General features: G+C 42.0%; 7 non-coding genes across 7 annotated transcripts; all 7 read right to left on the reverse strand.

Annotated features, from left to right (window-relative positions):
* Positions 1-693: 693 nt before the first annotated feature.
* LOC141179578 (U2 spliceosomal RNA) lies at positions 694-884 on the reverse strand. The gene has a single exon (XR_012255580.1). It is a non-coding gene; the product is annotated as a U2 spliceosomal RNA (small nuclear RNA).
* A 1,115-nt stretch (positions 885-1,999) lies between these two features.
* On the reverse strand, positions 2,000-2,188 carry LOC141179741 (U2 spliceosomal RNA). Its single transcript, XR_012255720.1, has one exon. It is a non-coding gene; the product is annotated as a U2 spliceosomal RNA (small nuclear RNA).
* A 6,446-nt stretch (positions 2,189-8,634) lies between these two features.
* LOC141180235 (U2 spliceosomal RNA) lies at positions 8,635-8,825 on the reverse strand. The gene has a single exon (XR_012256000.1). It is a non-coding gene; the product is annotated as a U2 spliceosomal RNA (small nuclear RNA).
* Positions 8,826-9,940: 1,115 nt separating this feature from the next.
* On the reverse strand, positions 9,941-10,131 carry LOC141180236 (U2 spliceosomal RNA). Its single transcript, XR_012256001.1, has one exon. It is a non-coding gene; the product is annotated as a U2 spliceosomal RNA (small nuclear RNA).
* A 1,115-nt stretch (positions 10,132-11,246) lies between these two features.
* LOC141179470 (U2 spliceosomal RNA) lies at positions 11,247-11,437 on the reverse strand. Its single transcript, XR_012255482.1, has one exon. It is a non-coding gene; the product is annotated as a U2 spliceosomal RNA (small nuclear RNA).
* Positions 11,438-12,552: 1,115 nt separating this feature from the next.
* Positions 12,553-12,743, reverse strand: LOC141179471 (U2 spliceosomal RNA). Its single transcript, XR_012255483.1, has one exon. It is a non-coding gene; the product is annotated as a U2 spliceosomal RNA (small nuclear RNA).
* A 1,115-nt stretch (positions 12,744-13,858) lies between these two features.
* On the reverse strand, positions 13,859-14,046 carry LOC141179782 (U2 spliceosomal RNA). Its single transcript, XR_012255753.1, has one exon. It is a non-coding gene; the product is annotated as a U2 spliceosomal RNA (small nuclear RNA).
* Positions 14,047-14,292: the final 246 nt, after the last annotated feature.

The following is a 14,292-nucleotide window of genomic DNA, read 5'->3' on the forward strand; positions in this document are numbered from 1 at the left end:
CAGCGTTCCATTGCCACATTCCATCTACTGCAGGCAGGATACCTGGCTGGCTGAATGTCGCTGAGAAGCTCACAGAGACCGCCATAAGCAACAGTTTAACAGAATGCCACAGACTAATCAACCAAACTTTTTGGGTTGGGTTCTCTTTTATAGTCTGCAGGCATTAAATGAAAGAAGTCAGTGTTCCAGCAGAAGGAGACAACGTTTCAGAAAAGGCATTGTAGCAAACCAAAAAAGAAATTTTAAGCGCAGCAGAGTAACCAGCGCACATACCTGTTAGCTCAGGTGAGTTTAAAAGGCTGCTGTTGATAACAAGGGCATTTGCTAAATAGATGGTGTGTGTGCAACAATATACTGAAAGGTCAATTATATTGTGCAGCTTATCTCACCACCTGTAGTTATTTAGGTGAAAGCTCCAAAATGCTTGCCTAATATGTCTGTTTATCCAAAAGGAAGTAAAAAGGGAGAGCTAGAAAGATAGCATTGCATCACATTACATAGCAATGCAATGCACAGTTGCTGAAGTTGAACCAAAATGAGCTTGTAATCTGGCTTCTGCAACTTTGAACATGAAAAATCCAATGAGGAGAAGAAAAGCAAAGCCAAAGAGTCCATCCCAAAATCCGACAAACAAGCAAAATGAACAAAAAACATTGAATTCAATTCTTTCTGATTTTAGAAACTGCATTAAAGAAGGGGTGCACCGGTCCTGGAGATACTGCAATACCAGGTCAATGCGTGGAGTGGACAGAGCAAGCTCTTTTTCCATCTCCCTGTTCTAAAAATCCATTTAATATATGGTCCTCAGATAGGGGACGTATCAGATATTAAACTGATAAGAACAGATACTACACTTGATCTTAGCCAAAAGGCCGAGAAGCGATAACCAGAATTGGTTTCAAACTACGGAGCCACCCAAGGATCCTGAAAAGTCCATTTGTGGAGATGAGCTCCTGGACTCCCGTTAAGAAGACATGTTGTCAACCTCTAGATCCCTTACATGCCTGCACTTTTCGGCTTGCTGCTGCTGCAATCCACGCGTTTTAGATCTGCATAACTCCACCTCTTTAAACACAGCACCTTCACCCCCTGCTGTTCCCACCCGCCTCAACACCGTTGGAAGGGAGGAGAACCAATTAAGGCGGGGGGTGGGGTGGAACGAGCAGCTGTCTACCCTTAGCAGGAGGGCTCCTGATTACATACCTCTCCTGCTGCTGCTGCTGCTGGCTGTCCAGCAGCAGACTGAAGGTGGCTGCTGCTGTGCACAGGTATATAAAGGCTCAGAGCCTATTATGACACGCGCAGCCAGCGTTCCATTGCCACATTCCATCTACTGCAGGCAGGATACCTGGCTGGCTGAATGTCGCTGAGAAGCTCACAGAGACCGCCATAAGCAACAGTTTAACAGAATGCCACAGACTAATCAACCAAACTTTTTGGGTTGGGTTCTCTTTTATAGTCTGCAGGCATTAAATGAAAGAAGTCAGTGTTCCAGCAGAAGGAGACAACGTTTCAGAAAAGGCATTGTAGCAAACCAAAAAAGAAATTTTAAGCGCAGCAGAGTAACCAGCGCACATACCTGTTAGCTCAGGTGAGTTTAAAAGGCTGCTGTTGATAACAAGGGCATTTGCTAAATAGATGGTGTGTGTGCAACAATATACTGAAAGGTCAATTATATTGTGCAGCTTATCTCACCACCTGTAGTTATTTAGGTGAAAGCTCCAAAATGCTTGCCTAATATGTCTGTTTATCCAAAAGGAAGTAAAAAGGGAGAGCTAGAAAGATAGCATTGCATCACATTACATGGCAATGCAATGCACAGTTGCTGAAGTTGAACCAAAATGAGCTTGTAATCTGGCTTCTGCAACTTTGAACATGAAAAATCCAATGAGGAGAAGAAAAGCAAAGCCAAAGAGTCCATCCCAAAATCCGACAAACAAGCAAAATGAACAAAAAACATTGAATTCAATTCTTTCTGATTTTAGAAACTGCATTAAAGAAGGGGTGCACCGGTCCTGGAGATACTGCAATACCAGGTCAATGCGTGGAGTGGACAGAGCAAGCTCTTTTTCCATCTCCCTGTTCTAAAAATCCATTTAATATATGGTCCCCAGATAGGGGACGTATCAGATATTAAACTGATAAGAACAGATTTTTTTTTTGACTTGGAATGTACCCAAACATAGGTACACCCGTTTATTGGATAAAACTTAATTACAATACATTAGATATGAACATAAAATCATTACATTTTAAAATGCATTCGTACATAAATTGATTTCAGTTCAATAAGGCAGTAAAATTACATTAAAATACAGACAATGTGTTTAGATTGCTGTGTTCCATTCTTTTACCAGCCATTGTTTTGATAAAATTACATTTCTCTTTTTATCCAATAAATAATACATATACATTTCACTAAAAGCCAACTCTAAAACATCTTTCACAGATAAAACATCGTGTTTAAAAAGAAGGATGTTCCTGGCCTTCCATAGAGCTTCTTTGATGGTACTGATTGTCTTCCATGCGATGATCCTCTTGCTGGCGTTGGGGCACTCCACACGACCAAATAAGACAGTTTCAAAAGTAAGATCCTTAATGTTTGTCATTTTTTGAAGCAAAGGAAATATTGTAGTCCATGTTTGTCGTGCAAAGTGACAAGTCCATAAAACATGTAAAACAGTCTCATCTCCGAGGCATCTTTGTCTTGGACATCTGGCAGTTCTCACGAGTCCTCTTCGGTGTTGGAATGCCCGACATGGAAGACAATCATGCACACAGCTCCAGGCCAGGTCCTTCTGGGAATTAAAAAGATAGGGTTCATTAATAACTTTCCATATGTCAGTACATTTATTATCATTAAAATTCCCAATCTGTACAATTGATTCCTTTTGTTTGAAACCATTTAAAATCATCTTGCTATCTCTTAAGTCTTCTGCACTTTTCCCTTTTAAGTCATACGTGTTTACAATAGTTCCTAAAATCTTATAGCTTTCTGGTGTATTAAGAGCATATGGGGAACTTAAAACTGTTTCAAACCATCCATGACGTTTCATAAAATAACCTGTGTTAAAACGGATGAAATATGACCAATAACTATTTTTCGACAGTGCATTAAAACATAAAACAAAAAATCTTATTAAAACAAAAGCTCTAAAATCGGGGAAATCTTTACCGCCTTTCTCTTTAGGCTTGACCACTAACTCTCTTTTCAATTTCTCCATCTTGGAGCTCCAGAAAAAAGTGAAACAAGCTTTGATTATTTTCGTAAAGGTATGTGTGGGGGGGGGAAACACCAAACTTAAGTACAATAACAAAGGCACAATTACCATTTTTATAACTAGTACCTTCCCTTCCATTGTTAATTTCCTCAACCTCCACATACATAGTTTTTGATTTACCTTTTGTGCCACAAGATCCCAGCTTTCTTTACCTTTGTTTGTTTCGTTAAAAATCACACCTAGAATCTTTACAGAGTCACATTCAGGAACCGGTACATCATTTAAAATCATATTCCCCACATTTAAAATACAGCTTTTGTTAAAATTTACTTTAAAACCAGATCCACCACAGAAGTATTCCACTTGCCGTAGTGTTTTCCGGATAGACAGGTCATCTTTACATGTTATGGCTACATCATCCATATATCCAGTAACTTTTGCTTCTAGCCCTCCCCCACCTGGCAAATGGACGCCTCGGATTTGCTTGTCTCTCCTTAAGACACTGAGTAGGGGTTCAAGGGCACAAATAAATAACAAGGGGGACAGAGGGCAACCTTGTTTTACACCAGAATTTAAAAACACATCACTTGTCTTAAAACCATTTACTAAAACCTTACTAGTGCAACCATGATAAAATGCTTTGAGAGAGCATAAAAAACCTTCTGGTATACCCATTTTAGCTAAAACATTAAAAAGGAATTGGTGTGACACTCTATCAAATGCTTTTTCAAAGTCGAGAGACAGGACTGCCAGCTTACTTCCCCTCGACTTTGTGTCATCTATTACATCTTTGATTAGATTCAAATTTTCCCAAACACTCCTTCCTGGTATGCCACACACTTGGTTTGGGTGGATTATGTTACCTATTACCTTTTTAAGTCTATTTGCACAAATTTTTGCCATTATTTTGTAATCACAATTTAGAAGGGTGATAGGTCTCCAATTTCTTAGTTGCGTTTTGTCTTCCTTTTTGTATATAAGGGAGACCTCACCTTTCTTCCAGGAGTTCGGTAGGGTTTTTGTATTAAAAACCTCGTTAAAAACATAAAATAAATCCTCCTGTAAAATATCATAAAAAACCTTATAAAATTCTATGGGTATACCATCAGGCCCCGGTACTTTACCAGACTTAAAGCTTCTTATGGTCTCAGATATCTCATCTTCAGTTAGACTCTGTAATAAAACATCTTGTGAGACAGGGTCTAAAACAGTTGTAATTTCATCCAAAGTACTTTTCATAAAATGGTCATCAACAGATTTTGTGTTAAAAAGCTCGGAATAAAATTCATGCACTTTAGCTAAAATACCCTCTATGTCTTGTTTACCTTCCATTGATTCAATAAAAACACGATTTTTCACCATACATTTAAAAAAATATCGTGAACAGGTTTCATTATTTTCAACATGTTGGACCTTTGCATGGAAAATTAACTCTTTACCTCTCTGTTCTAAGGTATGCTGAATTTCACTTTTTAAGTCACTAATTTCTTTATCTACTTCAATCTCATGGCTCTTCAATTTATATAAGGTCTCCAATCTAGTGTTGAGTTGGCAATAAAATTCTCTTTTCTCTTTAGCTTTCTGGACCCCAACCTTCATAAAAAAATCTCTTATGTTCTTTTTCATCTTTTCCCACCACCTACTTATAGGGATATGGGGGTCTCTTATTCTTTTAAAATGTAAATAAAATTCAGTAAAATCAGATAAAACTTGGGGGTCTTCTAAAAGGGAAATGTTTAACTTCCAGGTACCTTTTCCTTTTTTCTTAAAATCATTACATTTCACATAAAAGGATAAAAGTTTGTGATCAGAAAAAACATTAGATAAAAGCTCACATTTAAAAGGCAATACATTTTTAGAGCAGAAAATAAAATCAATCCTGGAGCTACAATTCACGTTGCTCCAGGTTACCCATTCCTCTGCAGGCAAGTCTTTATTACACTCCTTAAAAACATCTGTTAAATTAAAATCTTGTATGACATTTTTTAACATAAAAGACGTTTTATCATAATTCCTACTTGTGGAGCTTGAGAACCTTTTTTCTCCACCTAAAATGCAATTAAAATCTCCTGATAAAATAAGAGGGACAGAATCATTAATAAATAAGGGTAACATATTCAACATATCAGCTCTTTCTTGCTTATCTGTGGCTCCATAAAAGTTTAAAAATTGCCATTTAAAACCATCAATAAAAGCTTTTACTAATAAAATTCTACCTGGTAAAACCTCTTGAACAGAGTCAATAAAAACATTCCCTTTAAAAAGAATGGCGACCCCTGCTGACCTGGACCCGTTTGATCCTGACCATACTGAGGGTCCATGTGCCCAATCAGTCTCATATTCTGTATAATTTAAACTGTGTGGGATGCAGCATTCCTGTAAAAAGAAAACTGTAGCTGTTAGAGAGGATAAAAAATCAAAGAGAGCAACTCTTCTGGTCTTAGTTTTCAACCCTCTAGCGTTAAGAGAAAAACCGCTAATCCCTGCCATAAGAGAAAAAAAGGAAATTTAGCATTCTTTCAAACTCTTACCTCAGCTGGTTTATATTTCTATTCCAGGAGATGAGGGATCATTGATCGTCAACAGAGAGCCCGTCACGGAGGACTCCTCATCTGTTAGTGTCCCAGACCGTAGACCTCCCAGGATATACTCTTGTTCCATTCTGTCCAACTCTGCTTGGTCGTATTGCCTGCCTCTTTGCTCACGAACCCCCATTTGGACCCCTATCGAGGCACCATCTGGGGGAATCGTATCGAGCACATGCGTCTCAGACGTTGACCACTTATTTTCAGGAGTTTCCAGGATCACTGAGTCAGCCATCTCCATCTCCCCCTCCATTTCTGAAGGGGGTGGGACATTGGCAACCTCCTCACCCTGTAAAGGCACCGTTTGAGGTTTCCCACTTCCATCCGGGGGTTCCGGTGGGGGTACTTCCTTAGGTGCCGTATCCACTCCGTGCAACCTGCGTTTTTTTGGCCCAGACTGTTCGCGCCCTTGAGTATTCCCAGGAGGATTCGAAGGTGAGGATTGGCCTGTAGCACCCACCCTCGGTCCCTCCGCAGGGGTTTCTGTTTGTGGGTTACCACGCCGTTCCCTCTTTTGCTTCGAGTTTCCAACAGTACACCATGGCTCACCATCCTCGGTCGGTATTTCCATACTCTCCCCCTCATTCTCCTCCGCGGGCTTGTCCGAACCAGCCGAGGGTTGGTCAGGGGGTGAGGGCTTTTCTGGTTCAGGGGGTGAAGGTCTCTCTGTTTGCCCAGCTTGAGCTCTCTTTGAGGTATTCCTAAAAGGACAATGAGAAAAAGCATGACCTCTGGAAACACAGTTGCTACAAAAAATTCCAGTTGTACAATTTTCAGTTTTATGGTCTTTGCTCCCACAGGCTACACAAGTAATGTCACAGTTAGAATGGCCGTATTTTTTGCATTTCCTACAGAATGCCGGCATCCCATTAAAAAAGAGGTCACCATTCGTGTTTCCAATTCTAAAACGTGCTGGGGGAAGTCTTATGCCCCCCGGGCTTGAAGGGTCCTTAATACATGTCACCGTAAATTTCCACTTACACGCCCAAACTCCGCACTCATTCATAACTTTTCCATGGCTTACCACTTTGCTGAAATAATTGGATAAAAATGAAATAACATCGCTTTCTTTTGTATAAGGAGAGTAAATTTTAACAATTACAGTTTTTATCACATCTAATTCATGTTCGACAATTTTAACACCTTTAAAGATTGGCTTTCTCTGGTAAATTATATCAGGATCATTCATTTTACGGCAAAAATCTTGGTGGATACCTTTTTCAGTGAATGTGACATCGTATACACCACGCTTCGGGTAGTCTTGGATTGCAAGGATCTCGGATTTCTGGATTGAAAAAAATTTCACAAGAAGATCATCCACAATAAAACGTAAACCTCTGTTATCTTTACCTCCCTCATGGAAGTAAAACCGCACCGTATGCCGTAACCGGGCATAGGTCGGAATTTCACCTGGATCTGAATCCATGGTGAAACAAGGATTTCCGCAACAGGAAAACGGGGATTTCCGCAACCAATAATGGGGGATTTCCGCAACTAAGGAGTCGCTGAACAATCCTAGGACTGTACAGCTGGGATCGCAACCCGTTGCCCAGGGACTAAGCCCACCTCATTATAGCAGCAAGGGCCTAAGCCCCACTACAAGAGTGGGACCCGAACCCAAGGCCAAGAGGCGGGGTACCCCAGGCACCTTCCAACTACAACCAATGCCAGTAAAACCAACACTAGATCGCAGCCATAAGGCCGAGAAGCGATAACCAGAATTGGTTTCAAACTACGGAGCCACCCAAGGATCCTGAAAAGTCCATTTGTGGAGATGAGCTCCTGGACTCCCGTTAAGAAGACATGTTGTCAACCTCTAGATCCCTTACATGCCTGCACTTTTCGGCTTGCTGCTGCTGCAATCCACGCGTTTTAGATCTGCATAACTCCACCTCTTTAAACACAGCACCTTCACCCCCTGCTGTTCCCACCCGCCTCAACACCGTTGGAAGGGAGGAGAACCAATTAAGGCGGGGGGTGGGGTGGAACGAGCAGCTGTCTACCCTTAGCAGGAGGGCTCCTGATTACATACCTCTCCTGCTGCTGCTGCTGCTGGCTGTCCAGCAGCAGACTGAAGGTGGCTGCTGCTGTGCACAGGTATATAAAGGCTCAGAGCCTATTATGACACGCGCAGCCAGCGTTCCATTGCCACATTCCATCTACTGCAGGCAGGATACCTGGCTGGCTGAATGTCGCTGAGAAGCTCACAGAGACCGCCATAAGCAACAGTTTAACAGAATGCCACAGACTAATCAACCAAACTTTTTGGGTTGGGTTCTCTTTTATAGTCTGCAGGCATTAAATGAAAGAAGTCAGTGTTCCAGCAGAAGGAGACAACGTTTCAGAAAAGGCATTGTAGCAAACCAAAAAAGAAATTTTAAGCGCAGCAGAGTAACCAGCGCACATACCTGTTAGCTCAGGTGAGTTTAAAAGGCTGCTGTTGATAACAAGGGCATTTGCTAAATAGATGGTGTGTGTGCAACAATATACTGAAAGGTCAATTATATTGTGCAGCTTATCTCACCACCTGTAGTTATTTAGGTGAAAGCTCCAAAATGCTTGCCTAATATGTCTGTTTATCCAAAAGGAAGTAAAAAGGGAGAGCTAGAAAGATAGCATTGCATCACATTACATGGCAATGCAATGCACAGTTGCTGAAGTTGAACCAAAATGAGCTTGTAATCTGGCTTCTGCAACTTTGAACATGAAAAATCCAATGAGGAGAAGAAAAGCAAAGCCAAAGAGTCCATCCCAAAATCCGACAAACAAGCAAAATGAACAAAAAACATTGAATTCAATTCTTTCTGATTTTAGAAACTGCATTAAAGAAGGGGTGCACCGGTCCTGGAGATACTGCAATACCAGGTCAATGCGTGGAGTGGACAGAGCAAGCTCTTTTTCCATCTCCCTGTTCTAAAAATCCATTTAATATATGGTCCCCAGATAGGGGACGTATCAGATATTAAACTGATAAGAACAGATACTACACTTGATCTTAGCCAAAAGGCCGAGAAGCGATAACCAGAATTGGTTTCAAACTACGGAGCCACCCAAGGATCCTGAAAAGTCCATTTGTGGAGATGAGCTCCTGGACTCCCGTTAAGAAGACATGTTGTCAACCTCTAGATCCCTTACATGCCTGCACTTTTCGGCTTGCTGCTGCTGCAATCCACGCGTTTTAGATCTGCATAACTCCACCTCTTTAAACACAGCACCTTCACCCCCTGCTGTTCCCACCCGCCTCAACACCGTTGGAAGGGAGGAGAACCAATTAAGGCGGGGGGTGGGGTGGAACGAGCAGCTGTCTACCCTTAGCAGGAGGGCTCCTGATTACATACCTCTCCTGCTGCTGCTGCTGCTGGCTGTCCAGCAGCAGACTGAAGGTGGCTGCTGCTGTGCACAGGTATATAAAGGCTCAGAGCCTATTATGACACGCGCAGCCAGCGTTCCATTGCCACATTCCATCTACTGCAGGCAGGATACCTGGCTGGCTGAATGTCGCTGAGAAGCTCACAGAGACCGCCATAAGCAACAGTTTAACAGAATGCCACAGACTAATCAACCAAACTTTTTGGGTTGGGTTCTCTTTTATAGTCTGCAGGCATTAAATGAAAGAAGTCAGTGTTCCAGCAGAAGGAGACAACGTTTCAGAAAAGGCATTGTAGCAAACCAAAAAAGAAATTTTAAGCGCAGCAGAGTAACCAGCGCACATACCTGTTAGCTCAGGTGAGTTTAAAAGGCTGCTGTTGATAACAAGGGCATTTGCTAAATAGATGGTGTGTGTGCAACAATATACTGAAAGGTCAATTATATTGTGCAGCTTATCTCACCACCTGTAGTTATTTAGGTGAAAGCTCCAAAATGCTTGCCTAATATGTCTGTTTATCCAAAAGGAAGTAAAAAGGGAGAGCTAGAAAGATAGCATTGCATCACATTACATGGCAATGCAATGCACAGTTGCTGAAGTTGAACCAAAATGAGCTTGTAATCTGGCTTCTGCAACTTTGAACATGAAAAATCCAATGAGGAGAAGAAAAGCAAAGCCAAAGAGTCCATCCCAAAATCCGACAAACAAGCAAAATGAACAAAAAACATTGAATTCAATTCTTTCTGATTTTAGAAACTGCATTAAAGAAGGGGTGCACCGGTCCTGGAGATACTGCAATACCAGGTCAATGCGTGGAGTGGACAGAGCAAGCTCTTTTTCCATCTCCCTGTTCTAAAAATCCATTTAATATATGGTCCCCAGATAGGGGACGTATCAGATATTAAACTGATAAGAACAGATACTACACTTGATCTTAGCCAAAAGGCCGAGAAGCGATAACCAGAATTGGTTTCAAACTACGGAGCCACCCAAGGATCCTGAAAAGTCCATTTGTGGAGATGAGCTCCTGGACTCCCGTTAAGAAGACATGTTGTCAACCTCTAGATCCCTTACATGCCTGCACTTTTCGGCTTGCTGCTGCTGCAATCCACGCGTTTTAGATCTGCATAACTCCACCTCTTTAAACACAGCACCTTCACCCCCTGCTGTTCCCACCCGCCTCAACACCGTTGGAAGGGAGGAGAACCAATTAAGGCGGGGGGTGGGGTGGAACGAGCAGCTGTCTACCCTTAGCAGGAGGGCTCCTGATTACATACCTCTCCTGCTGCTGCTGCTGCTGGCTGTCCAGCAGCAGACTGAAGGTGGCTGCTGCTGTGCACAGGTATATAAAGGCTCAGAGCCTATTATGACACGCGCAGCCAGCGTTCCATTGCCACATTCCATCTACTGCAGGCAGGATACCTGGCTGGCTGAATGTCGCTGAGAAGCTCACAGAGACCGCCATAAGCAACAGTTTAACAGAATGCCACAGACTAATCAACCAAACTTTTTGGGTTGGGTTCTCTTTTATAGTCTGCAGGCATTAAATGAAAGAAGTCAGTGTTCCAGCAGAAGGAGACAACGTTTCAGAAAAGGCATTGTAGCAAACCAAAAAAGAAATTTTAAGCGCAGCAGAGTAACCAGCGCACATACCTGTTAGCTCAGGTGAGTTTAAAAGGCTGCTGTTGATAACAAGGGCATTTGCTAAATAGATGGTGTGTGTGCAACAATATACTGAAAGGTCAATTATATTGTGCAGCTTATCTCACCACCTGTAGTTATTTAGGTGAAAGCTCCAAAATGCTTGCCTAATATGTCTGTTTATCCAAAAGGAAGTAAAAAGGGAGAGCTAGAAAGATAGCATTGCATCACATTACATGGCAATGCAATGCACAGTTGCTGAAGTTGAACCAAAATGAGCTTGTAATCTGGCTTCTGCAACTTTGAACATGAAAAATCCAATGAGGAGAAGAAAAGCAAAGCCAAAGAGTCCATCCCAAAATCCGACAAACAAGCAAAATGAACAAAAAACATTGAATTCAATTCTTTCTGATTTTAGAAACTGCATTAAAGAAGGGGTGCACCGGTCCTGGAGATACTGCAATACCAGGTCAATGCGTGGAGTGGACAGAGCAAGCTCTTTTTCCATCTCCCTGTTCTAAAAATCCATTTCATATATGGTCCCCAGATAGGGGACGTATCAGATATTAAACTGATAAGAACAGATACTACACTTGATCTTAGCCAAAAGGCCGAGAAGCGATAACCAGAATTGGTTTCAAACTACGGAGCCACCCAAGGATCCTGAAAAGTCCATTTGTGGAGATGAGCTCCTGGACTCCCGTTAAGAAGACATGTTGTCAACCTCTAGATCCCTTACATGCCTGCACTTTTCGGCTTGCTGCTGCTGCAATCCACGCGTTTTAGATCTGCATAACTCCACCTCTTTAAACACAGCACCTTCACCCCCTGCTGTTCCCACCCGCCTCAACACCGTTGGAAGGGAGGAGAACCAATTAAGGCGGGGGGTGGGGTGGAACGAGCAGCTGTCTACCCTTAGCAGGAGGGCTCCTGATTACATACCTCTCCTGCTGCTGCTGCTGCTGGCTGTCCAGCAGCAGACTGAAGGTGGCTGCTGCTGTGCACAGGTATATAAAGGCTCAGAGCCTATTATGACACGCGCAGCCAGCGTTCCATTGCCACATTCCATCTACTGCAGGCAGGATACCTGGCTGGCTGAATGTCGCTGAGAAGCTCACAGAGACCGCCATAAGCAACAGTTTAACAGAATGCCACAGACTAATCAACCAAACTTTTTGGGTTGGGTTCTCTTTTATAGTCTGCAGGCATTAAATGAAAGAAGTCAGTGTTCCAGCAGAAGGAGACAACGTTTCAGAAAAGGCATTGTAGCAAACCAAAAAAGAAATTTTAAGCGCAGCAGAGTAACCAGCGCACATACCTGTTAGCTCAGGTGAGTTTAAAAGGCTGCTGTTGATAACAAGGGCATTTGCTAAATAGATGGTGTGTGTGCAACAATATACTGAAAGGTCAATTATATTGTGCAGCTTATCTCACCACCTGTAGTTATTTAGGTGAAAGCTCCAAAATGCTTGCCTAATATGTCTGTTTATCCAAAAGGAAGTAAAAAGGGAGAGCTAGAAAGATAGCATTGCATCACATTACATGGCAATGCAATGCACAGTTGCTGAAGTTGAACCAAAATGAGCTTGTAATCTGGCTTCTGCAACTTTGAACATGAAAAATCCAATGAGGAGAAGAAAAGCAAAGCCAAAGAGTCCATCCCAAAATCCGACAAACAAGCAAAATGAACAAAAAACATTGAATTCAATTCTTTCTGATTTTAGAAACTGCATTAAAGAAGGGGTGCACCGGTCCTGGAGATACTGCAATACCAGGTCAATGCGTGGAGTGGACAGAGCAAGCTCTTTTTCCATCTCCCTGTTCTAAAAATCCATTTCATATATGGTCCCCAGATAGGGGACGTATCAGATATTAAACTGATAAGAACAGATACTACACTTGATCTTAGCCAAAAGGCCGAGAAGCGATAACCAGAATTGGTTTCAAACTACGGAGCCACCCAAGGATCCTGAAAAGTCCATTTGTGGAGATGAGCTCCTGGACTCCCGTTAAGAAGACATGTTGTCAACCTCTAGATCCCTTACATGCCTGCACTTTTCGGCTTGCTGCTGCTGCAATCCACGCGTTTTAGATCTGCATAACTCCACCTCTTTAAACACAGCACCTTCACCCCCTGCTGTTCCCACCCGCCTCAACACCGTTGGAAGGGAGGAGAACCAATTAAGGCGGGGGGTGGGGTGGAACGAGCAGCTGTCTACCCTTAGCAGGAGGGCTCCTGATTACATACCTCTCCTGCTGCTGCTGCTGCTGGCTGTCCAGCAGCAGACTGAAGGTGGCTGCTGCTGTGCACAGGTATATAAAGGCTCAGAGCCTATTATGACACGCGCAGCCAGCGTTCCATTGCCACATTCCATCTACTGCAGGCAGGATACCTGGCTGGCTGAATGTCGCTGAGAAGCTCACAGAGACCGCCATAAGCAACAGTTTAACAGAATGCCACAGACTAATCAACCAAACTTTTTGGGTTGGGTTCTCTTTTATAGTCTGCAGGCATTAAATGAAAGAAGTCAGTGTTCCAGCAGAAGGAGACAACGTTTCAGAAAAGGCATTGTAGCAAACCAAAAAAGAAATTTTAAGCGCAGCAGAGTAACCAGCGCACATACCTGTTAGCTCAGGTGAGTTTAAAAGGCTGCTGTTGATAACAAGGGCATTTGCTAAATAGATGGTGTGTGTGCAACAATATACTGAAAGGTCAATTATATTGTGCAGCTTATCTCACCACCTGTAGTTATTTAGGTGAAAGCTCCAAAATGCTTGCCTAATATGTCTGTTTATCCAAAAGGAAGTAAAAAGGGAGAGCTAGAAAGATAGCATTGCATCACATTACATGGCAATGCAATGCACAGTTGCTGAAGTTGAACCAAAATGAGCTTGTAATCTGGCTTCTGCAACTTTGAACATGAAAAATCCAATGAGGAGAAGAAAAGCAAAGCCAAAGAGTCCATCCCAAAATCCGACAAACAAGCAAAATGAACAAAAAACATTGAATTCAATTCTTTCTGATTTTAGAAACTGCATTAAAGAAGGGGTGCACCGGTCCTGGAGATACTGCAATACCAGGTCAATGCGTGGAGTGGACAGAGCAAGCTCTTTTTCCATCTCCCTGTTCTAAAAATCCATTTAATATATGGTCCCCAGATAGGGGACGTATCAGATATTAAACTGATAAGAACAGATTTTTTTTTAATTTGGCTATCCCCTGCAGAGGGATAAAACCGTTTATTAAAACTTTAACAAATTACAAGCATAATTACACAAATACCAAACGTTAAAAGACAAATGAAATTTACAAAACAAAAAAATACAAAGATTTTAAATAATTAGGTTCCATTGGTCAACAAGCCATTTTTTGGAAATATGTACATTCTTCTTTTTGTCAATTAAATAATAAGTATACATTTCACATAAACATAAACTTAAAACATCATTCACTGATAAAACATCTTGTTTAAAAATA

Source organism: Phyllobates terribilis, unplaced genomic scaffold, assembly GCF_046119375.1.
Source record: "Phyllobates terribilis strain yellow unplaced genomic scaffold, ASM4611937v1 Scaffold_30__1_contigs__length_15301838, whole genome shotgun sequence".
Taxonomy (NCBI): Eukaryota; Metazoa; Chordata; class Amphibia; order Anura; family Dendrobatidae; genus Phyllobates; species Phyllobates terribilis.